This window comes from Saimiri boliviensis, chromosome 1 (genome assembly GCF_048565385.1).
Source record: "Saimiri boliviensis isolate mSaiBol1 chromosome 1, mSaiBol1.pri, whole genome shotgun sequence".
Taxonomy (NCBI): Eukaryota; Metazoa; Chordata; class Mammalia; order Primates; family Cebidae; genus Saimiri; species Saimiri boliviensis.
Window position 1 is genome coordinate 211,407,304 of NC_133449.1, and position 26,289 is coordinate 211,433,592.

General features: G+C 38.2%; 1 long non-coding RNA gene across 1 annotated transcript in view; it reads left to right on the forward strand.

Moving 5' to 3' along the window:
- Positions 1–2,245: 2,245 nt before the first annotated feature.
- The window catches only part of LOC141583451 (uncharacterized), a 62,277-nt gene continuing 38,233 nt past the window's right edge, over positions 2,246–26,289 (forward strand). Inside the window, exons 1-4 of the long non-coding RNA XR_012516063.1 lie at positions 2,246–2,539; positions 2,696–2,788; positions 3,069–3,173; positions 18,429–18,431. This is a non-coding gene — a long non-coding RNA (uncharacterized LOC141583451). The remainder of the gene's footprint in view (positions 2,540–2,695; positions 2,789–3,068; positions 3,174–18,428; positions 18,432–26,289) is intronic.

Genomic DNA, 26,289 nt, shown 5'->3' on the forward strand with positions numbered 1-26,289 from the left:
GGAGAATTTGTATTTGTTGTTTGTTTGTATTTTAAGATTTAAGTTTAACTGGTCTAATCTGGGGGACCTGAATATGATTTTGTAGTTTTGGGTATTTGATTTTTATTATATTGACAGATTATAAGTACACATAGAATACTTAAATATACTTAGGGAGTAAAAAGTATGTTACAATTTTGGAATACATTGTGGAATACATAAATTTTGCTAATTAATATCTATCCCCTCAAGTATTAACATTATTTTGTGATAGCATTTCAAATGTACTCTCTTAGTAATACTGAAATGTACAGTAGTCAGTTATAAGCTAAGTTTACCATGGTGTACAATGGATCTCAAAAAAACGAAATCATATTTGTTCTTTCTAAGAGGCTTGTACCCTTCAATTACCATCTCACCATTCTCAACCCTCTCTCAGCCCCAGGTAGTCAGCTTTCTACTTTCTGCTTCTATGAGTTAAATTACTTTAGATTTCACATTAAGTGAGAATCCATGATATTTTGCTTTTTGTGTTTGGCTATTTCAGTTTCTTCCACATTGTCACAATTGTCAGAATTTCTTTCCTTTTTAAGGCAGAATAGTATTCCATAGGGTACATATACCACATTTTCTTTATCCTTTCATCCCTTGATGGACATTTAGGTTGGTTCCATATCTTGGCTATTGTGAATAGTGCTGCAGTGAACATGGAAATGCAGACATATCTTTGACATTCTGATTTCAAATCTTCGGGTAAATATTCAATAGTGGGATTGCTAGGTTATATGATAATTCTATTTTTAGTTTTTTTTAAGGAAACTCCAAACTGTTTTTCATAATGGTTGTGCTGATTTACATTCTTACCTACAGTGTATAAGGATTCTCTTGTCTCTATATCGTTGCCAACATTTATCATTTGTCTTCTGATAATAGATATTCTAACAGGTGTGAAGTGGTTTTAATTTGCATTTTCTTATGATTAGTAATGTTGAGCATTTTCTCATGTATCTAATAGCCATTTGTATGTCTTTTTTGAGAAATGTCTATTCAGGTCCTTTGTTCATTTTATAAACAAAGTATTTGTTTCCTTTCTATAGAATTGTTTGAGTTCCTTATAGATTTTGGATATGGATCTCTTATCAGATGTATGACTTGTAACATTTTCTCCCAAACTGTAGGCTTTCTTTACTCTGCTCATTGTTTCCTTTACTGTGCAGACACTTCAAATTTTGATGTAAATTTTAAATTTGGCTACTTTTGCTTTTGTTGCCTATGCTTTTAGGGTCATATCTAAAAAAAAAAACTGCCCAAATCAATGTAATATAATTTTTCTCCTATGTTTTTCTCTAGGAGTTTCATAATTTCGAGTCTTATGTTTAGTCTTTAATGCATTTTGAGTTGATTTTTGTCCATATGATTTTTGTCCTTTATTCTGCTGATGTGGTGTGTCATATTTATCAATGTCAAATAATTTTTGTATCTCAGAGATAAATCCTTCCTGATTATGGTGAATGATCCATTACTGTGTTGCTGATTTCAGCTTGCTAGTATTTAGTTGTAGATTTTTGCGTCATGCTCATTAATGATATTGGCCTATAGTTTTCTTTTCTGTAATGTCCTTGTCTGGCTTTGGTATCAGAAAAATATCAGAGTTTGGAAGTGTTCCCTTCTCTTTCATTTCTTGACGAAATTTGTAGAGAATTGGCATTAACTATGTTACTGACAAAGCTGGTCCCCCAAAAGATGGGGTCTTTCTCTGTCAAGTGTCACAAAGCCAACACATGAAACAAAGTGTCAAGCAGTGCAGGCTTTATTCAGTGGCCATGGGATTCAGAAGTAAAAGCATGGCTCACAATTCAACTTCTCAACTGGGGAAGGGTGAAGGTGTTAAAACATAGGATTTCTCTAACGAAGGGGTTAGGCATTAGAAGAGAGAAGAGGAATATCCATGTCTTTTCTGGCAATAGAAGGCAAATGTCCTGGAACCTGAGTGCTGCCTTTCCTTTTGTCCTTTCACGGCTTCTTTTGGTCATTGTCATGGTGGTTGTCAGCGGTCACAGTGCTGTTTAGCATGGAAATGTGATCATAATGGAGCTTGAGGTCTTTCTGAAGAGATTTGATTGGCTATCTTCGTTCTTACCAGTCTGAGCTGGTAAAAAATTCAAAGGGAATTTTTTTATTATAGGTGTCCTGTTTTTTAAAGTTAAGCAGAGCTAAGGCTGGGTAGAAATTTAGCTATGTCATGTTGCCATTACACTGTGCAACAAATTCTTCATTTTCTCTATATTTATTCCTCATTCTTGAGGGGCACAAAGGGATGAAGGTCAATCATTTATAACTTCTTTAAGCTAAATCTGGGTGTTGATATTGGACCCATTTAGAGGAGTGAATGTTTCCCTAGCTAGTCTTAAATAGGTCTAATTATCTCCTGTGTATAAGCCTAGCTGGTCATATTGCTATATGGCCTCAACTTGCTTAGACACAAAAGAAACAAGGTGGTTTAAGAAACAGGGCCCAAAGGTCAAGAGAAGTAGGATGACAGCTAAAGTGCCCAGGAAGGGCAAGAACCATGGGAGATTAGGGATGGCCTGTTTTATAATTTTTCCACATTTCCTGAGGGCCCATACTCTTCTGATTAAATTGGTGCAGCCACTTGGTCTGCAATTGTGGACGATTTTAATGTATTTTTCTATTTATCTGAAATTATTTACCCAAGCACAGCAGGAAGAATTGGTGACTACAGACACCCTAACTTCTTTTGCCAAGAGGCCATCAAAGGCCAGACGGTTATCATGCATGATGTTGGCTAGTGAGTCCAGGGAGACTATGAGGCAGGTAAGTCCATCACCAGTCTTATAGGCTAGAGTTTCTATAACTGTTTTGAAGCTGTGGAGGGTAACTTCATTGTAGGTGAACCTTCCCTATGAGGCGAGGAGACTGCCCACTATCCTGATACCAGCCAGAATAAGCCGAATCACCATTTTATTCCTTAAGCAAAAGGGGGATGGAAAACAATTAAATATTTTGACTTATCTGCAGATTAGGCACCCTAACTTCACTGTCCTTGATATCACGTGTTTTCAAAACAGGCATAGGCTCTGGATGAAACAAGGTGACTCCAAGAGCAAAGGTGAGAGTACCTACAAGCAAGACAAGTAGATTAATTCCTGGCAGAAAGTACATGCAGGCGCAAGGTAACTTATCTGTTTGAGGTTTCTTGTCCATCCTTCTGAACAGGAACCTCAGATCTGAGAGTGCTTTAGTTCAGGAAGTGGGAGTTTCTTCCTTAGGTTCCAGCTGCCTTTATCTGGGTGTGGTGGACCCAAGGTACCACTCGCTGTAACTCTAAGGCAGAGTTAGTTGTGAGAATTACCAGATATGGTCTTGTCTATTTAGGTTCTAAAAAACCTGTGATCTTTCTGCTTTTAGGTTTTTAACGAAACCCAGTCCTGGATTGGAAAAGATAAAGGATTAGGTAAGATGGTGACAGTAATCCTTGAATCCTATAGTCCTGAAGGGTCTCTTTTAATTTTCTGATTTCGGTGGCATATTTTATTTTGTTCATGTTTCTGAGGATCTCCTGTTACTATACCAGACCTGGACGCGTCAGCCATATGTTAGCTCATAAGGGCTCAGTTTGACTTTTCCTTTTGGAGTGTTTCTTATTTTTAACAAGGTTGTAGGGAGTAATGAAATCCATGAAAGATGGGTTTTCTGGCTTACTTTGGCTGAACTCCTTGTAAGGGTCTGGTTGGTGTGCTCTATTTCACCTGAGACTATGGTCTCCAAGTAGTATGTAACGATCATTTTATTTCTAAGCCCCAAGAAGCAGCCTTGGTAATGAAAGCTATAAATGCTGGTCCATTATTGCTTTGGATTGACCAAAGCAGCTTGAATCTGGGGACCTTTGCCACCTCACATGCAACTTCAGTGTGGGTGTCAATGGCTTCTACCCATCCTGAAAAGATATAAGTAAGAACCAGGAGGTATATAAGTTTTTAGAGCCTCTGGGCATAACTGTGAAATGGATTTGCCGATCTTTTCCTGGTGTCTACCTTGGTACTAAACCAGATGAGTGGGTCTCCCTTCCCTTCTCCCCACCCACTGCATGAGGTGGATATTAAGCTTATTAACATAGCAGATGGGGTTAGTCTCAACCACCTCTTTGATTAGCTCCATGAGGTTTCGGGTAGCTATTCTTTCGCAAAGCCAGTTATAAAGGGCCTCCTGACCAGTGAGTGTTAGAATGGTTTTTGTTTTAACGATCGGCAAGGCAACTTTTTGGGAAAAGAAATGTCCATGAGGGCTTATTAGCCATCCTGACTAACCAATAATTTTGGTATAACCCCATTTGGAGGCTTTTTTCCATTCCTTTTGAGAGTAAAACAGGGTAAAAAAATCAAGACCCAGGAAAGAAGGCAAAAGTGGCATTTGGAAAGTGAACTTCCTTAAAGCCACCTGTTTTGACACTAGATTGGCTGTATTATTTTAAGTACCTTAACATCCCCCTTCTGGTGGCGGTGGCAATGAACTACTGCCACCTGGGCTAGTTTTCTTACAGTCTCTAATAACCTTAAGATGATGGTGCCATTTTTGACGTGTTTATTGTCAGAGGTTAACATGCCCCTTTCTCTCCAACTAGTGCTATGTATGTAAGATGGAATATTAGTACCTGGAATCAGTATATACTTGAAGGCCTTCCCTTCATCCAACTTTTTTACCCAGGTTAGAGCAACAAGCTCTGCCTTCTTTCCCCTAAAAGATAGGCCTCCTGCTTTCACGCTTAAATGTTGGCATTTTCCAAGACCACACGGGCCTGCCACATCCCCATCCTGGGCTTATAAAAACCCAAGACTCTAGCAGGCAGACACACAGGTGGTCAGATGTCAAGAGGAACATGTCAGTGGAAGAAGGCACAAGCAGCTGGATGGAGAGAGGACAGGGAGGGAGCACGCCAGCAGAAGATACATGGACTGACACTGGCAGGCATGCTAGCCAGCCACAGCCCATCCACCAGGGGGATGAGGCAGAGGTTAGCCAGGCAGTTTGATATGTTGATGGTTTTTACGGATATAAGAGAACAAACACTAAGAGGAGTAAACAGAGAGAAACAGAGAAGGACACACACACACACACACACACATGCACACGCACACACACACATACACACACAATTTACCATAAGTTGTTTCCTGATCCTGCAGTCTAGACTGTCAGCCCTTCAGTTCTTCACTCATCTTTTCAAGAGCCTTTTGCAGGCCCTGTACTTGGGACATAACCACCCTTCAGTTCTTTTCTCAACTTTGCAGAGATACTTAAGGGAGTCTCAGGATGTAAGGAGCCATTTACTGAGGATGGAACAATGATGTGGGGCCAGGAGTCGCCATGCACAACCTGGGCATAATCCTGGGCAAATATCCTGTCAGACATTGCTCAGGGGGTCCTTTCCAGTACAGTTTTATGACCCTTTGTCTGCCTGCTTACTCCCTTACAACAATTATATATTACATTTCTCAGAGCTGATCCCTGGCACCAAGAGTCAGGACAAACGTATATTCTTTGTCAGCTGATGCTGTCAGCCAGTTGCTGGGTCTCCAGGGGGATAAGGGGCATCCCAAATAGGGAGGTGGACCATCTAGTCCAGGGTCTCATGCTGGGTCACCAGTTTTCTTACTGACAAGGCTGGACCCCTATAAGATGGAGCACTTCCCTGTTCAGTGTCATGAAACCAAATATAGGAAACTGAAAGTAAGTTTCAAGCAGTGCAAACTTAATTTGGTGGCCATGGAATTGAGAAGTGGGAGGATGGCTCGTGAGTCACCTTCTTGACTAGCAGTGGTAAGCAGGTTAAAATACGGGGTATCTCTAATGCATGGGGTAGACATTAAAAACGAGGGAAAGGATATTAATGTCTCTTTCGGAAATGGGTGGTGAACTTTTTGGAAATGGAGTGCTTCCTCCCTTGTTGTTTCTTTTATGGCTTCTTTTGATCATTGTCACAGCAACTGTTAACTGTCATGGCACTGAAGGTAGCGTCATTAAGTATAGAAATTATATTATAATAAAGCCTGAGGCCTTTTTGAAGTCATTTAATTGGCTATCTTGGTTCTAACCAGCCTCAGAACAAAGAGTTCTGGTTCTAACCAGTCTGATTGCAAGGAGAATTTTTATCACAGGCATCCTGTTTTTTTTTTTTTTTTTTAAATAATAATAATTATTATTTTATTTTATTTTATTTTATTTTATTTTTTTATTGCATTTTAGGTTTTGGGGTACATGTGATGAACATGCAAGATTGTTGCATAGGTACACACATAGCAGTGTGGTTTGCTGCCTTCCGTCCCCTCACCTGTATCTGTCATTTCTCCCCATGCTATCTCTTCCCACCTCCCCACCCCCCCGTCCCTCCCCCATTTTCCCCCAACGGACCCCAGTGTGTAATGCTCCCCTCCCTGTGTCCATGTGTTCTCATTGTTCAACACCCGCCTATGAGTGAGAATATACGGTGTTTGATTTTCTGCTCTTGTGTCAGTTTGCTGAGAATGATGGTTTCCAGGTTCATCCATGTCCCTACAAAGGATGTGAACTCATCGTTTTTGATGGCTGCGTAATATTCCATGGTGTATATGTACCACATTTTCCCTATCCAGTCTATCATCGTTGGGCATTTGGGTTGGTTCCAGGTCTTTGCTATTGTAAACAGTGCTGCAATGAACATTCGTGTGCACGTGTCCTGGTCATCAGAGAAATGCAAATCAAAACCACATTGAGATACCATCTCGCACCAGTTAGAATGGCGATCATTAAAAAATCAGGAAACAACAGATGCTGGAGAGGATGTGGAGAAATAGGAACACTCTTACACTGTTGGTGGGAATGTAAATTAATTCAACCATTGTGGAAGACAGTGTGGCGATTCCTCAAGGACCTAAAAATAGAAATCCCATTTGACCCAGCAATCCCATTACTGGGTATATATCCAAAGGATTATAAATCATTCTACTGTTTCTTAAAGATAAGCAGAGTTAGGGTGGGGTAGAAATTCAACTATGTCACATAGGCATTATCCCAGGTAACTGTTGTTTAAATTCTTGGTAGAATCCAACAATGACACTATAAGGTCCTGGAATTTTCTTTGTTGGAAGACTCCCCCCAACTCCCCACGCACCACAGACAAGAGTCTTTCTCTGTCACCCAGACTGGAGTGTAGTGCAGCAATCTCAGCTGACAGCAACCTCTGCCTCCTAGGCTCAAGTAATTCTTGTACCTCAGCCTCCTGCTTAGCTGAGATTACAAGCATGTTTCACCATGCCTGGCTAATTTTTTTGTATTTTTAGCAGAGATGGGGTTTCACCATGTTGGCCAGGCTGGTCTGGAACTCCCAGCCTCAAGTTGATCTGCCTGCCTTGGCCTCCCAGAGAGCTAGGATTATAGGCCTGAGCCACTGCACCCAGCTGAAGAATTTTTATTACTGATTGAATCTCTTTACTTATTATTCCAAAGCATCTTTTTTTTTAATGCCTGTTTTAGATTTTTTTGGTCTGTTCAGATTTTCTGTTTGTGTGTGTGTGTGTGTGTGTGTGTGTGTGTGTGATTCAGTCAAGGTAGGTTGTATGTGTCTAGGAATTTATTCATTTCTTGTAGGTTATCCAATTTTGGCATATAATTGCTTATAACAATCTCTTGTGATTTTTGTCTTTATCTCATGTCAGTTGTAATGTCTCCTCGCTGATACATTGTTTTATGTATTTGAGTCTTTTGTTTTTCTTTAGATAAAAACTGTAAATTTTGTCTTTAAAAAAACTCTTAGTTTTGTTAATCTATTGTATTGTTTTTCTAGTCTCTATTTCACTTATTTCTGCTCTGATCTTTATTATTCATTTTCTCCTGCTAACATTGGGCTTAGTGTTTTCTTCTTTGTCTATTTTTTAAAGACAAAATATTGTTTATTTGTGATTTTTGTTTTTAAGAGATGGAATCTTACTTTTTCACCCAGGCTAAAGTGCAATGGCATGATCAGAGCTCATGCAGTCTACACTCCTGGACTCAAATGAATCTCCCCTCAGTCTCCCAAGTAACTGGAATCACCACATGTGATCTTCTTTTTTGATGTAGGTGTTTATTGGTATAAACTTATTTTGACCTGTTTTTGCTTCATCCCATAAGTTTTGGCATGTTGTGTTCCCATTTTGTTTGTCTCATGATATTTTAAATTTCCCTTTTAATTGGTTGTTCTGGGGCATGTTGTATAGCTTCTATGTATTTGCGAATTTTCCAAAATTTCTGTTATTATTGATTGTGACTGGAAAAGATGCTTGATATAATTTTGATCTTTTCAAATTTGCTAAGATTTATCTTGTTACCTAACATATAATCTATCCTGGAGAAGGTTTTGTATGTTCTTGAGAAGAATGTGTACTCTGTTGGATGGAATATTCTGTATTGGTCTGTTAGGTTCCTTTGATGTAAAGGCTTGTTCAAGTCTAACATTTTCTTATTAATTTTCTGCTTGGATGATCTTTCCATTGCTGAAAGTGTTGTATTAAGGCCCTCTAATATTATTGAACTGTGAGCTATTTCTTCCTTTAGTTTCTTTACTATTTGCTTCACATGTTTAGGTGCTCCACTACTGGATGCATAAATCTTTGCCAGTGTTATGTCCTCTTGAGGAACTGGTCCTTTTATAATTATATAATGGCCTTCTTTGTCTCTTTTTACAAATTTTGAATTAACGTCTGTTTTGTCCAGTGTAAGTATCACTACCCCTGCTCTCTTTTGGTTTCCATTTGTGTTGGAAATTTGGGTTTCAACTTCCATCCATTCACCTTCAGTTTATGTGTGTCTTTAAAAGTGAAGTGGGTCTCCTGTGTGTGACGTATTATTGGGTCTTATTTTTGATCTATTCATTCACTCTATTTTTATCAAGGTTATTATTGATAGGTAAGGACTTTCTACTACCATTTTGTTAACTGTTTTCTTGAAGATATTTTGTTTCTTTCTTTCCTGTCTTTCTTTGTGGCTTCATGGTTTTCTGTTATGGTGTGTTTGGTTTGAAGGCAAGGGACACAACTAATGTGAAAGTACTTATGCTTAAAAAACAAGACACCAAAAAAGCCATGCTCAAATAGAACTTGGCATGTTTTACAGTTTTCTGAGGTTTTAGTTTATCACGTCATGGATAATGAAGTATATTTATGGTAGTTCAACTCTAATTATATGAAGAAAGTGTTTAATTCCCAAGAAAATGTTTTCTTTTGCATTCTAAGGTGGTATTCAAGAGTAGAATTTATAGAAAGAGTCACCCTATAGGTAAGGAGAAAATTATTCGTATTTAAAAAGAATAATTAATTCTTTCAGGCTACTGTATGATCCCATACACAATACTTTATTTGAGGTCTTTCTTAGTACCTCTTAAGGAGGATCAAGTTCAAATACCTATTCAATTAACATCCTGAGGTGATAGGTAGAAGAAGGAAAATACTGGAGAGACACTGTGTGTGTGTGTGTGTGTGTGTGTGTGTGTGTGTGTGTGTGTAAAAACTGTAGAGGAGAAAATTATTTATGGCTTTATATCCATTTAAAAACGTAAGTGAAAGAAATAGCCAGCATTATTCATAACACAAACCCTTTTGCACATATAAGCAAATATAGTCTTTGCTTATTTAAGTCTTAACCTATTTCCTATGCAAGCAGAGCCTAGGGCCCTGGTCCCTGACCCCACTGTTCTTGAGAGTCTGGGCTGAGCACAGCAATGAGTCAAAGCTGCTTCATGATTGCCAGAATGTGATGTCAAAGATAAAATCCATGAGTAAAACCAGAACTGAGATCCAATTAGACCATACTAACTCATATCACAGTAAATATCTGAACAGAAAAAAGAGAACAAAGAGAATAGTAAGAGGGTAGAATAAAAGTCATCTAAATAAGCAGGTGTAGAATGAAGGCGAGAACAGAATGCCAGTCATATTCCTGAGACACTGAGGTGCAGCAATAAGACCTTTTCTTGCCTGCTCTTTTGAATGGGGATTATATTGAAGTAAGTGAAATTTTTAGACAACCTGGAGGCAGGAGAAGGTGATGATCAGGTTTTGGGGCACTAAGTGGTAGAAGATTGTGGGGTGAGGGAATTGGTGAATTTTATAACCCAATGGAAACCAGATGCCGCCTCTCAATCCACAGCAGAGGCAAAAGTGCATCTGTCATGGGCAGCCTGCTCAAAAGGATTTCTTTGTCAGAAATTCACAGAATTGTGCCAGTTTTTGGTCCACAAGAGATTGCCCTGATGATCTCTCTAGGCAGTAACTGACATTTACTCAGATGGCTAGTTGTTGGAGAATTGTTTCTAAGCTGGAATCTGGATATGAACTAGACCAGAAAGCAAAGCTGTTATCAATGAGGATGCTGTGAGTGGAGAGTCAGATTGTATGTCAATTCTGTGGTGGCAAGTAAAATGGATTAGTGATCTTATGAGTAAAAATTAGGTAAATCCAAATCTCTTGAAGTTGCTGAGTATAGGTAAATGATATGATCTAATTTACCTACTAATGATAAGGCGGTATAGGAGGGCAAGGGATAGTAGACAAACATTGCAATTTTTGAAGACCTTGAAAACTCCAAAACTAGTTCCAAGGAAGAAATTGTTTGGCTTAGTGATTCTGGTGAAAGTCATATCTGGGTGAGGAAGAGAATAATAAAGGGATTAGTGTCCTAGAGCTGGTTAGGATTTGAAAGAAGATGCAGAAGGCAGTTCTGGACTGTTTTCAGTTTGGAGGATGGTTTTATTTTACGGTCAAAAGTTTACTGTAGGGTAAGATTCAGCGGTTTTCTCAGGTGGGCTGTGCCACCACCGTGGTTTCAGCATACATGAGGAAAGTCACCACCTTGGCACAGGTTCCCGACTTAGTATATTATTCTCTTCCTGGGCATCAGCAAGTGGTTAGTCTGAGCAGAGCATAACAGGCCTTTATTCTGTTTCTATATTAGTGCTGGGAGTTTTAATGGCAGAGAATCAAGGAGGAAAGAAAGTTATTTCTCAAGTGCTTCTGATGCTCATGGTGAGGTCTTCCAATTCAGAAATTCTGGAAGGCTCATGCTATCCAGACAGCTGTGCATACAGGACTTCCCTGAAGCCTTCCTGGATCTGGGCTGACACAATTGAGTAATTTCTCCTTTATGTCCTGGAATTAGGGCCAACATTCTACAGGGCAACAGGTCGTTCATTCTGGTCCTGCCAGCATCCACCCATCTTATCGGTGGGCATCATCCCAGGGTGAGCCTGTGAAAGATGTTAATTAGTACTGCTTGGAGGTAAGGTATCTTCAACAAACAACCTGGAGAAGAGAGGGTTATGGCCCAATTATATGGCTTCTGTGCAAAGCGTGAAGTCAAGAGGAGGCAAATACCTTTCTCTGGAGATTGTTCTTGTTGAGGGGCCAGCAGTGGTGGTGCTCTCTATGATGGACCCAAGTTCAGAGATCACCTGTAGTTTTAGCACTGATATATACACTTTCTAAAGCTGTAGGTGATTGTAGCATAGCACTGAAAAGCCTTGAACCCAAAACTCTGGACACATCCTCATCAATTGAGATACAATGCAGCAACTGTGAATAAATATACAATGAGCAGGAAGTATCTGCAATAGTCATAGATCTGAGAATTGAGATCAGTAGTAGGTATACCTGTGAACTAGGTCCTCAGAGAATTATTGTCTTTGTACATAATTCTTCTGTTTGCTTTCAGCTCATTTCTGTGTTCTTCTGCTGCTTTGCTCAGAATTATAGGGAGCCGATTGACCCTACAGGTTCCAAAATCACATTTCTTCTTTGTCCATTTATTTCTGTTAAGTTTCATAATGGGAAGCACTGGTGGGACATTGGAAGGTGGAAGGAAGAGAGAAGCTAGAGTATTTCCTCTACCTTTTCAGTTTCAGTCTTTAGCAGTGGCTGTGTCTCCTCCTCTGCAGTCCCACCTTCCCCAGATTAACTCTGATTTCTCACTGCATGGCCCTGGCTTGTCAGTTTGTATAACATTTTCTCCCTCTGTCTTTGCTGTCAGTAATGCTAGTAGCTTCCTGCTTTTGTTAATTTGTTCCTTCTTTGTTTTATCATCCTCCTGGAAACTTTTTAATTAGTTTGCCATATAAAATTAGATGTTCTTAATGTAATCACTTGGCATGAGTTTCCTGACACAATTGACTGTCCTAGAGTCTTGGGCTAGAGGGAATACAGAATGTGGGGTGTGGGATGGAGTATCTGTTAGCATTGGCTTGCTCCAGCAGGCAGTTTGGGCTGGAATCAAGAGACAACTAAGCCATAGATTCTAGGGACAGAACTAAAATCAGGCCTCATAAGCAGCCAATTAGTGTTAGTATGCAAAGGGTTGGGCAGAAAGAAGGAAATTAGTGTAACCCGGTAACCTGAGTGAGGTAATAGAGAAGGAAGCACTATTTCCATATTGAAAAAGAAAAATGAATTTAAATGTTTATTAAATATGCTCAAAGTGGCACAATGAAGAGGTTATGTTGCCTAATAGACAGCAAAATTTCTTTTTGCTCAGTTTCACCCAACATGACTGTTCCTTTATAACACATGTTTAATCTCATTACCTATCTAATCTTTTTCTGGTCCAAATTCTTTTTCTTTGCTTTTTCCTTCTCTTATATCTTTTCTAACACCTCTTCTCTTCCAGAAGGAGCCTTTTAAATGTAAATCAATCAAAGGGGATGCATATTTATTATAATGTATTATATTTTTATATCCCTCTCACACCAGATAATAAAAACCAGAATGAAAACTGGAGATATTAGAACAGAATAAACAGGACTGAAAGAAAGTGAAAAGATGAGCCCAGGGATATTACTCTCATTAGGACTAAAAATTACCTTTTACGTAATGATTTTTCCTTGTCCCTGCAGAGGGAAAATGCTGCTAATGGCACTCAGCTGGTTCAAATAGTTGGGATCTAATGCTGCATGTGGAAATCAGCTGTTTTGAATTCAGAGCATGTTCATGCATAGGGCTAAATTATGTACTGGGTAGGTTTTCAATTCTATAGAGCCCACACTCAATGGATGTTTAATAAATGAATGCATAGTATGTAAAGTACAACATGGTATCCTACTAATAATTCTAGAGAAAATAGCTACCAGATATAGATATGTTGCTATGATAGAATTCATTCAGAATTCCTATTTTAAATATAAGAAAAAATCCTTCAGGTTATGAGAGTTGAAATCCCCTTTTCTCATCTTTTCCATTTTCTATGTGCTGATCAAATTCTTTAAACTCCAAGGAGATCCAATAAAAATAGATGTTCTAGAAAGACACTTCCTAACCCAAGAACAAAACTTAGATCTTCCCTTATTTTTTAATATGGCTCCAAGGAGTGGCTTACAAGCTTCAACGTATTGCTTCTGATCAGGATGTCATTTATTCTTTACTGTTTATCAGAACAGACAATCCTTGCATTCTTTCTTATCCTGGCCTAGCTTTAAAATGAACACACAGCTCTTTGGAGGATAATGAGCAGCTTATTGGTAGCAACAAAATGGGGAATATATCAGAAGTGAAAAATAGCAACAACCTTAGGTGTTCTAAAATATTTTTAAAGTATCAGTTATAAATAACATGGGAGCTACAGATAGTATAATAGTTAATGGTGAGAAACTAGACACTTTTCCATCTAAGATCAGAAAAAGATGAGGATGTCCCCTTTAACCACACCTATTCAATATTACCATGGAAGTGGTATCTAATGCAATAAAACAAGAAAAAGAAAGGAAGAAATATAATAGTCTTTGTTCACATGATAAAATTCCAATTAATCAACAAAGAAAGCAACAAAATATACTGAAATTAATAAGGATACTAGGTTAATATACAAAAGTTAATTGTTTTTCTCCATTTCAGCAATAAACATAATGTCATCTGCAATAACACTCAAAAATGGAATAATAGGGTGTAAATCTAATAAAATATCAAAGAATTTATGTGCTAAAAGCTATTAATACAAAACCCTGTGGAAAATCGAAGGAGCTCTAAATGAATTGAGTGATTTTTCATGTTCATGAACAGAAAACTTGGTGTTATAAAGATGTTTCTTCTTCCCAATTTGATCTATAGATTCAACATAAATCTCAAATCTAAAGATTTCAACAAAATCTCAAAAAGCTCTTTTTTCAATATTGACAAACTCATTCTAAAATTTATGTAAACTAGAAAAGAACCTAGAATATCCAACATAATATTGAAAAGAAGAAAAACTTGGAGAAATTCTATCGATTCCAAAACTTATTATAATATCAGAGTAATCAACACAGTGTGATACTGGTAAAAGAGCAGACACTTAGATAAATGGAAGAGAAAAGAAATATAGCCACACAAATATAGTAAACCAATCCTTTACAAAAGACTAAAGACCACAAAACAGAGAAAGAATAGTCCTTTAGGCAAAGGTGTGAGAACAATGGAAACCAAGATGGAGAACTTAACCTAGACAGAAACCTTATGTCTTTCACAAAAATTAGCTCAAAATGGATCATAGGCTTAAATGTAGAATACAAAATATTAAACTTCTTGAAGAAAATATAGGAAAAAATAGTTGACATATGATTTGACATTAAATTTTTGATACACAATAAAAGCATAATACATGAAAAAGAATTTGTTAGATTTAATTAAAACAAAAATTATTTGAATAATTTTAATTTAATATTAATTTAAAATGTTAGATTTAATTAACACTAAAAATAATTAGAGAAAGGTTTTTGAAAGGCACTGCTAAAAGAATAAACAGACAAACAGAAAATGTATATTCCTTAAAGGATTTATATTTAAAATATAGAAAGATCTCTTGGAGCTCAACTATGAGAAAACAAAGACACCAGACATGGTTACGAATACCTTCAATCCCAGTGCTTTGGAAGGCTGAAGTGGGAGGATTGCTTGAGGCCAGGAGTTTGAAACCATCCTGGACAATATATTGAGACTGTACTCGAAGAAGAAGAAGAAAAAAAGGAGAAGAAAAAGAGGAAGATAAGAAGAAGAAGAAAAAGGAGGAGGAAGAAGAAGGAGGAGAATGAAGAGAAGAAGAAGAGCTGGTGGAAGAGGAAGGAGGAAGAAGAAGGTCAAGTGACAGAGGGGAGGGGGAGGGGAGCTCTAAATGAATGGAAGTGTAGGCAAATAAAATTAGAGAAAGGTAAAACATATGACCAGACTCAATGAAGAAGGAGGAGGAGGAGGAGGAGGAGAAGGAAAAGGATAATAAATAAGAAGAAAAACCAGTAAAAGACTTCATCCCTGGGATGCAAGGCTGGTTCACTCCACATGATTATCTCAATAAATGCAGAGAAAGCCTTCCACAAAATTCAATAGCCCTTTATGCTAAAAACTCTCAATAAACTAGGTATCAGTGGAACATATCTCAAAATAATAAAAGCTATTTATGACAAACCCAGAGCCAATATCATACTGAATGGGCAAAAACTGGAAGCATTCCCTTTGAAAACTGACACTAGGCAAGAGTGCCCTCTCTCACCACTCCTATTCAACATAGTATTGGAAGTTCTGGACAGAACAATCAGGCAAGAAAAACAAATAAAGCGTATTCAATTAGGAAAAGAGAAAGTCAAATTATCTCTATTTGCAGATGACATGATTGTATATTTAGAAGACCCCATTGTCTCAGCCCAAAATCTCCTTAAGATGATAAGCAACTTCAGCAAAGTCTCAGGATATAAAATCAATGTGCAGAAATCACAAGCATTCCTGTACAACAGTAATAGACAAAGAGAGCCAAATCATTAGGGAACTGCCATTCACAATTGCTACAAAGAGAGTAAAATACCTAGGAATACAACTAACGAGGGACATAAAGGGCCTCTTCAAAGAGAACTACAAACCACTGGTCAAGGAAATAAGAGAGGACAAAAACAGATGGAAAAACATTCCCTGCTCATAGTTAGGAAGAATCAATATTGAGAAAATGGCCATACTGCCCAAAGTCATCTATAAATTCAATGCTATTCCCATCAAGCTATCATTTACCTTCTTCGCAGAACTGGAAAAAAACCACATTAAACTTCATATGAAACCAAAAGAGAGCCCACATTGCCAAGACAATCTTAAGCAAAAAGAGCAAAGCTGGAGGCATCATGCTACCTGATTTCAAACTATACTACAAGGCTACAGTAATCAAAACAGCATGGTACCAGTACCAAAACAGAGATACAGACAAATGAAACAGAACAGAGACCTCAGAATTAATGCCACACATCTACAACCATCTGATTTTTGGCAAACCTGACAAAAATAAGCAATGGGGAAAGGATTCCTTGTTTAATAAATAGTGTTGGGAAAACTGGCTAGCCATGTGCAGAAAGCTGAAACTGGACCCCTTCCTTACACCTTATACAACAATTAACTCCAGATGGATTAAAAACTTAAACATAAGTCCTAGCAGCATAAAAACCCTAGAAGAAATCCTAGGCAATACCATTCAGGACATAGGCATAGGCAAGGACTTCATGACTGAAACACCAAAAGCAATGGCAACAAAAGCCAAAATAGACAAATGGGATCTAATTAAACTCCAGAGCTTCTGCACAGCAAAAGAAACAATCATTAGAGTGAATTGGCAATGAACAGAATGGGAAAAAATTTTTGCAATCTCCCAATCTGACAAAAGGCTAATATCCAGAATCTGCAAAGAACTGAAACAAATTTACAAGAAAAATCAAACAACCCCATCGAAAAGTGGGTGAATGATATGGACAGATACTTTTCAAAAGAAGACATATATGAGGCCAACAGATATATGAAAAAATGCTCATCACCACTGGTCATTAGAAAAATGCAAATCAAAACCACATTGAGATACCATCTCACACCAGTTAGAATGGCGATCATTAAAAAATCTGGAGACAACAGATGCTGGAGAGGATGTGGAGAAATAGGAACACTTATACTGTTGGTGGGAGTGTAAATTAGTTCAACCATTGTGGAAGACAGTGTGATGATTCCTCATGGATCTAGAACTAGAAATACCATTTGACTCGGCAATCCCATTACTGGATATATACCCAAAGGATTTTTAATTGTCCCATTATAAAGATGCATGCACACATATGTTCATTGTGGCACTGTTTACAATAGCGAAGACTTGGAATCAACCCAAATGCCCATCAATGATGGACTGGATAATGAAAACGTGGCACATATACACCATGGAGTACTATCCAGCCATAAAAAAGGATGAGTTCATGTCCTTTATAGGGACATGAATGAAGCTGGAAACCATCATTCTCAGCAAACTGACACAAGAACAGAAAACCAAACACCACATGTTCTCACTCATACATGGGTGTTGAACAATGAGAACACAGGGAGGGAAACATCACACACTGGGGCTTATTGCAGGGTGGCGGGACTAGGGGAGGGATAGCAGGGGGTGGGGGAATTGGGAGGGATAACATTAGGAGAAATGCCTAATGTAGGTGATGCGGGGATGGAGGCAGCAAACCACCATGGCATGTGTATACCTATGTAACAATCCTGCACGACCTGCACATACACCCCACAACTTAAAGTATAACAATAAAAAAGTAGACAAAGGATAAAACATATGACAGGACAACTCACCAAATAAGATACAGAGATGGCAAGTTAGAATACAAAAATATGACAACATATGTCATTAGGGAATTGTAAATTAAAACAAGGGAATACAACTAAACACTTAAAGTTTCTTGATAGTCCATCAGAGAGAGCCTAAAAAATATTGGCTGGGCATCTTGGCTTATACCTGTAATCCCACCACTTTAGAAGGTCAAGTCAGGAGGATCGCTTGAGCCCAAGAGTTTGAGACCAGCCTGGGTAACATAGCAACAAAAAATAAAAGTAAATTAGCCAGGCATGGTGGCACATGCCTGTGGTCCCAGCTACTCAGGAAGCTGAGGAGGGAGGATCATTTGAGCCTGGGAGGTTGAGGCTGCAATGAGCTGTGATCCCATCACCACACTCCAGCCTGGATGACAGAGCAAGACTTTGTCTCAAAACAGAAAAAAAAATTAATAGATATTTGTCAAAAACCACAGGAACACATTGAAAGACCTCCCACTGGTCTTTAACAATTTGAGCAATAAAAAGCTATAACAATTTGAGCAATAAAAAGAGGCAGTATTGGATTATAAACTAAAATATAATATAAATACCTATGGATCCATACTGATATAAATAAATAATTGCATAGGTAAAAAAAGAAGAGACTTATCTCTTGTGCAGCAGAACTCCAAATAATTTATTTAGATACATTCCCTTTAAGGAGGTAGCACATAACCCCCCACCATTTAAAGAGTTGGTGTACATAATGGTTTCATTCCAAACAGTACTGTATGTAAAGATAAAAAAAAGAGTAGCTTTATAGTGAAAAAAATCAGACAAGCACTACCTCAGCTAGTGATCAAGGTCAATATCATCAGTGATAAGTCATTTTGATAGTATGTTCTCTTAATATAGTGTGGCCAAGATGACACTTTACCCTGTGAAGTTTCCACCTAAGCTCGCAACCTCAGTCTAATCAAGAGAAACACACCAGGCAAATCCCATAGAGATTTGTAGAGACATGTTCTACTAAATATCTCTCCAGTATTCCTCAAAACTGCCAAGGTCATCAGAAACCAAGACACTCCACGCAAATGTCACAGCCAAGAAGAGCCTAAAAGACAGGACAACTACATGTAATATGGTACCTTGGTGGGATTCTGGAACAACAACAAAATATTAGGTAAAACTAAAAAAAAGTTGAATAAATTGTGGACTTTAGTTAATAAGAAGGCATCAATTGTAATAAAACTATCATACTAATGTAAAATATGAAAAACAGGAGAAACCGCGTGTGGTATGTATCAGAGCTCTCTGTATTATCTTTGCAACTGCTCTAAAAATAAAGTTTATTTAAAAAAATAATGTTGAAGAATGAGAAGTTAGAAAATAAATATGCTTAATCATAAGTTAGTAATTATTGAAGTTGCATATAAATACATAGGTTCACTATAATATTCTGTTTACTTATATGGATATTTAACATTTTTATAATAAGATTTTTAAAAGTCAGAAATTTAAAAACTCAGAAGAAAAGTTATTCATATTATTTATTCTATTTTGATTGAAAATATATCCTACTTTCTTTCCATATTTCTGCGAACCTCACTTAATCTCTGGCAGTTCCTTGGACCTGGAGTAGGACTTTAACTGGCGTGATCATATAATTTATTGTCCAGAATGGGACACTTTGGAGACTGAAAAGTAATGCTATTCTGTAATTACACTGGGACAATGATAGTCCTCTGGGAGTAATCAGGGTAAAACTAGGTTATCCTATTCTTTTATTCCCCTTTTTTAACCTAACATGACCTCTCTGTGTACTGCTTCCTTCTGCCATCTCTGTCTAGGAAAAGACAATGTTTACTTAGATGACAACAGTGAATTTGGGGTTTCTAGAACCCTGAGGTAAGATTAAAGCTAGACTGTTGCCAACTGTTTTCTTTTATCACCAAGAAAGTCTTGGAAGTTTAGCATAGACGTTAAATGTGACAACCTCAGTAAACGGTGCTAAGAAAAGAAAAGAGAACTAGTTAAGACAAGCTTTTCCCACCCTCAGACCCCAACACCAGGCAATTCTAGCAACACATAAGTAGCCAGAAGTCATTGGAGGTCATGGGTCTGGGTCTACACCAAGTAGGTCAAGCAAGAATGTGGACAAAGGGTAGCCCAGTGTGGTGATGAATGGGAAAATGGGCTTCACAGCCCTTTGGGATAGCAATTCCATGAAAAGAAATCTAGATTGGCTTGGTACATGTTATCATTTTAACAGAAGTTTAACACTAGAAGTAGTCTAAATTGAAACTACTATTGAGGTAAAAGCCACATTTCTGTACATGTCTGTAAACATCTGTAGAATGGTACTGTGTTTCATGGTTCTTCATTTTTAAACCACCTTTCACAATGACCTCAAAATTGTAAAGCTCACTGATATTCATAGAGATGAATAGTTACATGTAAATTTCAAAACCTAGAAAAACCCACTGTGGAAGATTTTGTCACTGATTTGTGAAGAAAAAAAAAGAATCTACTCACTAAAATGTACAGTTTGTAAGGTCTTAGTTGGCTCATGTCACCTGTATCTGCCTTGCATGTAGAGTGGAGTTCTCAGTCCTACCCCACTTAAAATATTGTATGGTGTTTCCCACTAATCTAGCAATGTTCTTTTATTGATAAAGCTGTCAGAAGAGAGAAGAAAACCAAGGGTGAAAAGATAAAGGAAAAGAGAAAATGGCTGACTGGTTGACATGAGAAGGAATGGCTTGAAATATCCGTTGAAAATTTCTGTCTGATGACACAAACACTCCATTACCATGGCTTCCTAAATTCACATTAAAATCGATCTCTCTTCATTTTTCCTCTTTCTCTGTTGCTTTATAATACATAAAATAATCTAGGGCGGGCTACAGAAATCAAAAATCAAAATGAAAACTTATTCCCAACAAGCTTGTTTTTTCTTGTAGATGTATGCATCACTTTAAAAAATATTTTCCGTGGTTTTACTTTATTCATATTAGGCCTAAGCTCTACAAGAAGACTGTAACTTTTTATTATTTTACTATCATAGATATCAATTAAATATCAGCACATAAGACTAATGGCATTTAATTATCCAAGATATTTTCTGAGAAAGCATTTACCAAGGTTTTCAATGACTTTCTGTGTCAAGCTCTGAGCTCCTCTTCATCACTGATACTTGCTTTTCTGAGATATTATATCATTAAACACCCTTCCCTCAGGTAGCTGGCTGTTCCACATTACCATTCTTCCTGCTAGTTCTTCCCCTTTTACATTTGGTCTTTAAAAGAAAAGCTTATGTTCTTTCTGCTTCATAACAATACGTTCCAGCCATACTGAATTACTTTCTGCATTTTGTGTCCACTGTGCTACCTCGTGCCTTCATGGCTCTTCCTTTGCTTCTCCTGACACCTGAAACACCTGCCAAGCCCTCTTTGTCGGGTAAGTATTCCTCAATGACTCGGCTGAGATGAGGATTTGGGATGTATTTCCTAATCTTTGCAGGCTAAGCAAGGAAGGTGCTTTGTTCTGTACTCCTCTAATACTCTCTTTAGGTCACATATTTCACTGTTTTGAAAGGATCAATTTTCTTAACTTTCTCATTAAATTGTGAGCAGTTTCAGGTCAGGAATTGGGTCTTATTAACTGAAATGTGTCTAACACATAGAAGGCATAATAATAAACACATCATGAGTTCTAAGTCAATAAAGATGTGTGCATTATTGTCTTACCATAAAAAAATCAGTATTCGCTATTCTCTCCTATAGAAATCTGTTCACCTTATGTGAGCATCATTATATTTTCACTGTTATATTTAGGCTTTTGCTAAAACATGCTCCCAGTCCCAAGAAGTCATTCTCTACCACTTCAGAAGTTGTGGCAGCTGTTATATGTTTTCACCCTTGAAAATAGCAAGCTCTATATTTGGATTTGTTGGAAGGAATTAAAGTCTGTGCCTTTGGACAAAATGAGCATTTCATTCATTACCCATCGTTCCAGAGATCCCCCTGTGTGCTTTCACTTCTGTCAGCCCGGTCAGGCTGACACTTGTTGCTTTGTCTCCCAAAACTTCTCTTGAAACTGTGTTAAATTGGATTGAAATCATTCAATTACTTTTCTATATGTAAATTCCCTCCACCATGATGAATTAATTGTAACATGCAATCCACAAAATTGTACTATTTTGATCTGAGTTTCTTACTAATTACCATATGTCCTAATTATCTTTATTAAGGCTTTTTTCAAGAGGGTATAGTAACATTGTGGGAACTGTAGGTGAGACAGTCCAAGAGTCTAAACTCAGGGAATTCATTCTTTTCATTTAGTTACTTGCTGTTTCTGAGACCTTCAGAATTAAACACTCGTCTTCTCTAGCAGCATGCTATTCCAAACAGGGATATAAAAGATTTTTATGGGTTGCATTGTGTCCCCTCAAAAATCACCATTGAAGTGCTGACCCTCAGTAGTTCAGAATGTGACCTTATTTAGTGATAAGGTCTTGATAGACGTGAGCAAGTTAAAATGAGGTTACTGGGGGACCCTGACCCAATTTGACTCCTATCCTTGCAAAACGAAGGAACGTGGAGAAAGAGATACACACAGGGAGATTTCTTTGTGAAGATGAAGTCAGCAATTAATGTGATGCATCTATAAGCCAACGAATGCAAAAGACTGAAAGAAAATCACCTTCGGATGAAGCCAACTTCTGGGGGACAAGGCATGGAACGAATTTTTTCTCACAACCCTCAGATGGAGTCAACCCTTCTCTCACCTTAATCTTGGACTTCTAGCCTCTAGAACTGTGAAACAATAAATTTCCGATGCTTATGCCATTCAGTTTGTAGTACTTGTTATGCAGCCTTAGGGAACTCTTCCAGCCCCTCCTTCATTAGTGTTCTCATAGACCTTTCTGTGATAAGCTACTGCCAGGCCTGCTCATGAAGACACTCGGTAGGCATACATGAGTTCCTCGTCACTACAGAGTAGATGCAGACAAATAAGTGTTGAAAATTGGAATGTAAAGGGGGTAGGGGAAACAGAGAAAAAGCGTAAGTGCTGTCACAGTAGGGATTTCAACCAAGCGCTGGCACAGGAAGAATGTCATGGCGCAAAACCCACACATAGGTCTAGGTGATGTTAGTGATGTTGTTTATGAGTAACAGGTCTGTTTATTCATTCAGTATATATTTATTGAGTGCCTAAAATGTATCAGGCACTGTTACAGATCCTGGGTACTTAGCAATTTTTAAAACATAGAAAAATTCCTATCTTCAAGGAGTTTCCATTCTGGGAAAGAAATAGACAATAACTATTATATAGCAAAATGTATAGCATATCACATGGAGAAAGCTAAAGCAGGAAAGGGAACAGGGAGGCTAGTGTGTACCTCTGTAGTTGAATCATTTTGGTCAGTAGTCATAGAAGACTACAGATAGAAGATGCTGTTTTAAGAAAGACCTGATATAGGCAAGGAAGTAAGACATGGAGATTCCAAGGAAAAACATGCTAGGCAGAAACATCAAGGAAAGGGGCTCTGAAGTAAGAGCAGGATTTGACATGTCTAAAGAACAGAATAGAAAGAAAGCCAGTGCAGCTGGAACAGAGTGAGCACGGGGAGGAGTCCTAAGGCATGAGGCCACAGAGGAAAGTCTCATGGGGCAAGCTAGTGCTTTTGATTCTTAGCCAGTATGAACTGGAAAGCCACTGCATTTTTTAAGCACAATAGAGCCCATCTGACTAGCAGGATTGCTCAGGTTGCTATGCTGAGAAGAGATTGGAGGCAGCAGGGGTAAAGGCAGAAGACTGGTTAGCAGGGAGAACATGATAGCTTTGACAAGGAAGGTGATGATGAAATTGGTAGGCAGAGTTGATTCTGAATTTGAATTTAAAGTGGAACCAACGTGATTTTCTGACAGAGTAGAGAGGAGACAAAGACAGCTCCAAGGACTTTTTGATTTTTGGCCTGAGGAAACTGGAAAGCTTGCATCATCGTTTTCAGGTATGAGAAAGACAGTAAGAATAGTATGTTTCAGAAAGACCATCAGGAGCCGAGTTTGGGTGTAGAATTATCTTTCTCTATTTGAATCCATTTAGTTCCTAGATTTGTGTGACAAAAGTTCAAATAGTGAGAGTTGGAATCAAAAGAAAAACCTGTAGTAATATCCCACTGTCTTAAATATTTAAATAGAGATGCTGAATAGTTAGCTAATAGTGGGATATGTTATGTGACTCTGGACTCTCGAAGGAGAGGTCTGGACTAGTGCTAGAAATTTGCAAACTAACCGAATCTAGGTAGTATTTAAACCTATGAGAGCAGATGAGATCATATGAGTATAGACTTGAAAGAAAAAATATCTAAGCACCAAGTCCTGAGGATCTCCAAAAATGTAAGGATGAGAAGATGAAGTAGAAGCTGAAAAGAAACTGGAAGTGAGTGGCCAATAAGGTAGAAAACCAGGAGTGTGATTTCCTGAAGCCGAGTAAGAAAGAAATGCTCCACTGTGCCACATAATGCTTACATGACTGATAAAAGAAGATCTGATTTGACAACACATAGAATGTGGGTCAGCTGTGAAGGAGAAACTGTGAAGTATATTGAAAGCTGGATTAAATCAAGAATGTGGTTGTTTTCCGGGACAAAGCCAGAGAGGGACAAAGGAGTTGAGGGTGTGTGGAAAAGAGTGATTATAACTGATCATGATAAACCAACCTGAGAAGGAGAGAAGCAAGGACATGAAAGGAGAGAGAGAGAATGAAAAGGGGGGAGGGTCGTGGATTGTAGATCCCTGCGTGGGTAAGGTATTTATGAAATTCCGTCATGACAGGGAGCAAATTAGAAAAATCATAACAAGTCTGAGGAATGACCGTGGAGTAAGTGGTTCAGGGAATGGAAGAAAAGATCACTAGAGAGGGGAATTCAAGGAACTGAGAGACTATGGTAGTAGAAGAAATAGCTCTACATTAAAATTACCAAGAATTAAAACAGCGTGATCTTGGAGAGAGTGACAGTGAGTCTTTAAGAAACAAGGCGAAGTGCTTGAAAGGTTGATCACTGAGAGCAACCAGGAGGGCAGTGGGGCTCATGAAGATGAAACGAGATGCAAAGCTGGGGCTCAGGGTGTGCATCGAGAGGAGTCTGAATGGTTTGCAAGCATCAATGACAGGCAAAGAGGACTGTTAACTTACCTCCAGGCCCAGCAGTAAAGGGCTTGAGGAAGAGAAAAAGCCCTTGCTTGAGAAGTCCACAAGGGAAGTATTGTCTTCAAGGGAAGCCCAGTTTTCATTTAGAGTCAGACACTGAAGCGAGCAGTTGAAGAATTTGGGGGTATAGGATATTTTCCTGATGAATTTATCCCTTTAAATTCCATAGAGTATAGTGGAAGGGTTTCAGGAATTGGGAAGGGAATATACAAAAATTGTGGAAATTAGACAGTGAAGGATGACCGAAAATACCTGAGCTTCTGTCATTGACAAAAACATGAATAAAGGGTATGATAAAATAAGTCCTGATGGTTCCAAGGCATGTAAAAGTGGAACATCTATGAGTGTTATTTGGGGGAAGGTGGGAAGTCTTTTCAAGAGTTCTGGGGTTCTTCCCAGACTCCTGCTGATGAACGTATATAGGAAGGGAGAGGTCCCCTCTTCCTCTGAGCATGCAAGTTCCTGATGTTTCTCCGGCAGAACATTAGACTTTGTTTTAATATCTATCAACAGATGGAAGCTTGTAGATCAGAAGCACCTGAAAATGTACAAGGCTCTTATGTGACCTTTACAGATGGAGGCCAGCATGCTAGTGCCGGTTGTTTCTAGGCAGTGATATAACCCTTCTAAGAAGCAGTAGAAAACCTGGGAGCTTTTCAGCTCTGGCAGATTTCGCACCCACTTGGGCCACTGAACCATCTGATTATGTCTCTGAGAAATACAGAAGAAAGATGCTGTGGGTTAGAGTTTACTCAGGAGTATAATTTTCATATATATGTATAGTGCTCAATTAAGTTTGTGAGAAGAAGCCAATGTGTTTGTTCTCTGAGGCACATTTTCATCCAATCTTCTAATCTAGTCCCACTTCTCTAGAACTAAGACCCAGGATACTATGGTTATGGCTTTGTCTTTAATATGTAGTATTCTCAGTTCTGCTGTGACTGAGACACACTTGAGTACCCTGACAATTCCCTCTGGCTGTTGTACCTAATACATAACATTTAAGTCATGGCTCAGAAATAACAGAAAATCCAACAGCAGATACATTAATATTCCAAAGTAGGGTATTTTCTAATTAATTACATAAATTGAGTCCCAACTAGAGAAGTGCAAATGGTAAAGAGACAGCATTTCTTTTACAGAGAAGTCTGCTAGAGAAGACCCAATGAAAACGGCTAAAGTCACTGCATATTTTGTTCCTTTTGGGAACACTGGTAAAATTTTGAGGCAATTCAAGAGAAAAATGTACCAATTACAGTGTAAATCCCCTTGAGTTCCTCAGGTTTTGCATCATTTCATATTATTTTTATTTGGGAGTAGTAACTTTATACAATTTCTGACTACTGCTTAATGATTACAAGTCTCTCTACTGTGCCAAAGCATCATCTATCAACTCGCGAGCTGCCTAGTTAAATAGTGTGCCTCCTGCTGACATTGTAACTCCAGATTAAGGTCAAACCCTTGCAATTTACAGTGTCTGCACATCCAAGCTGGA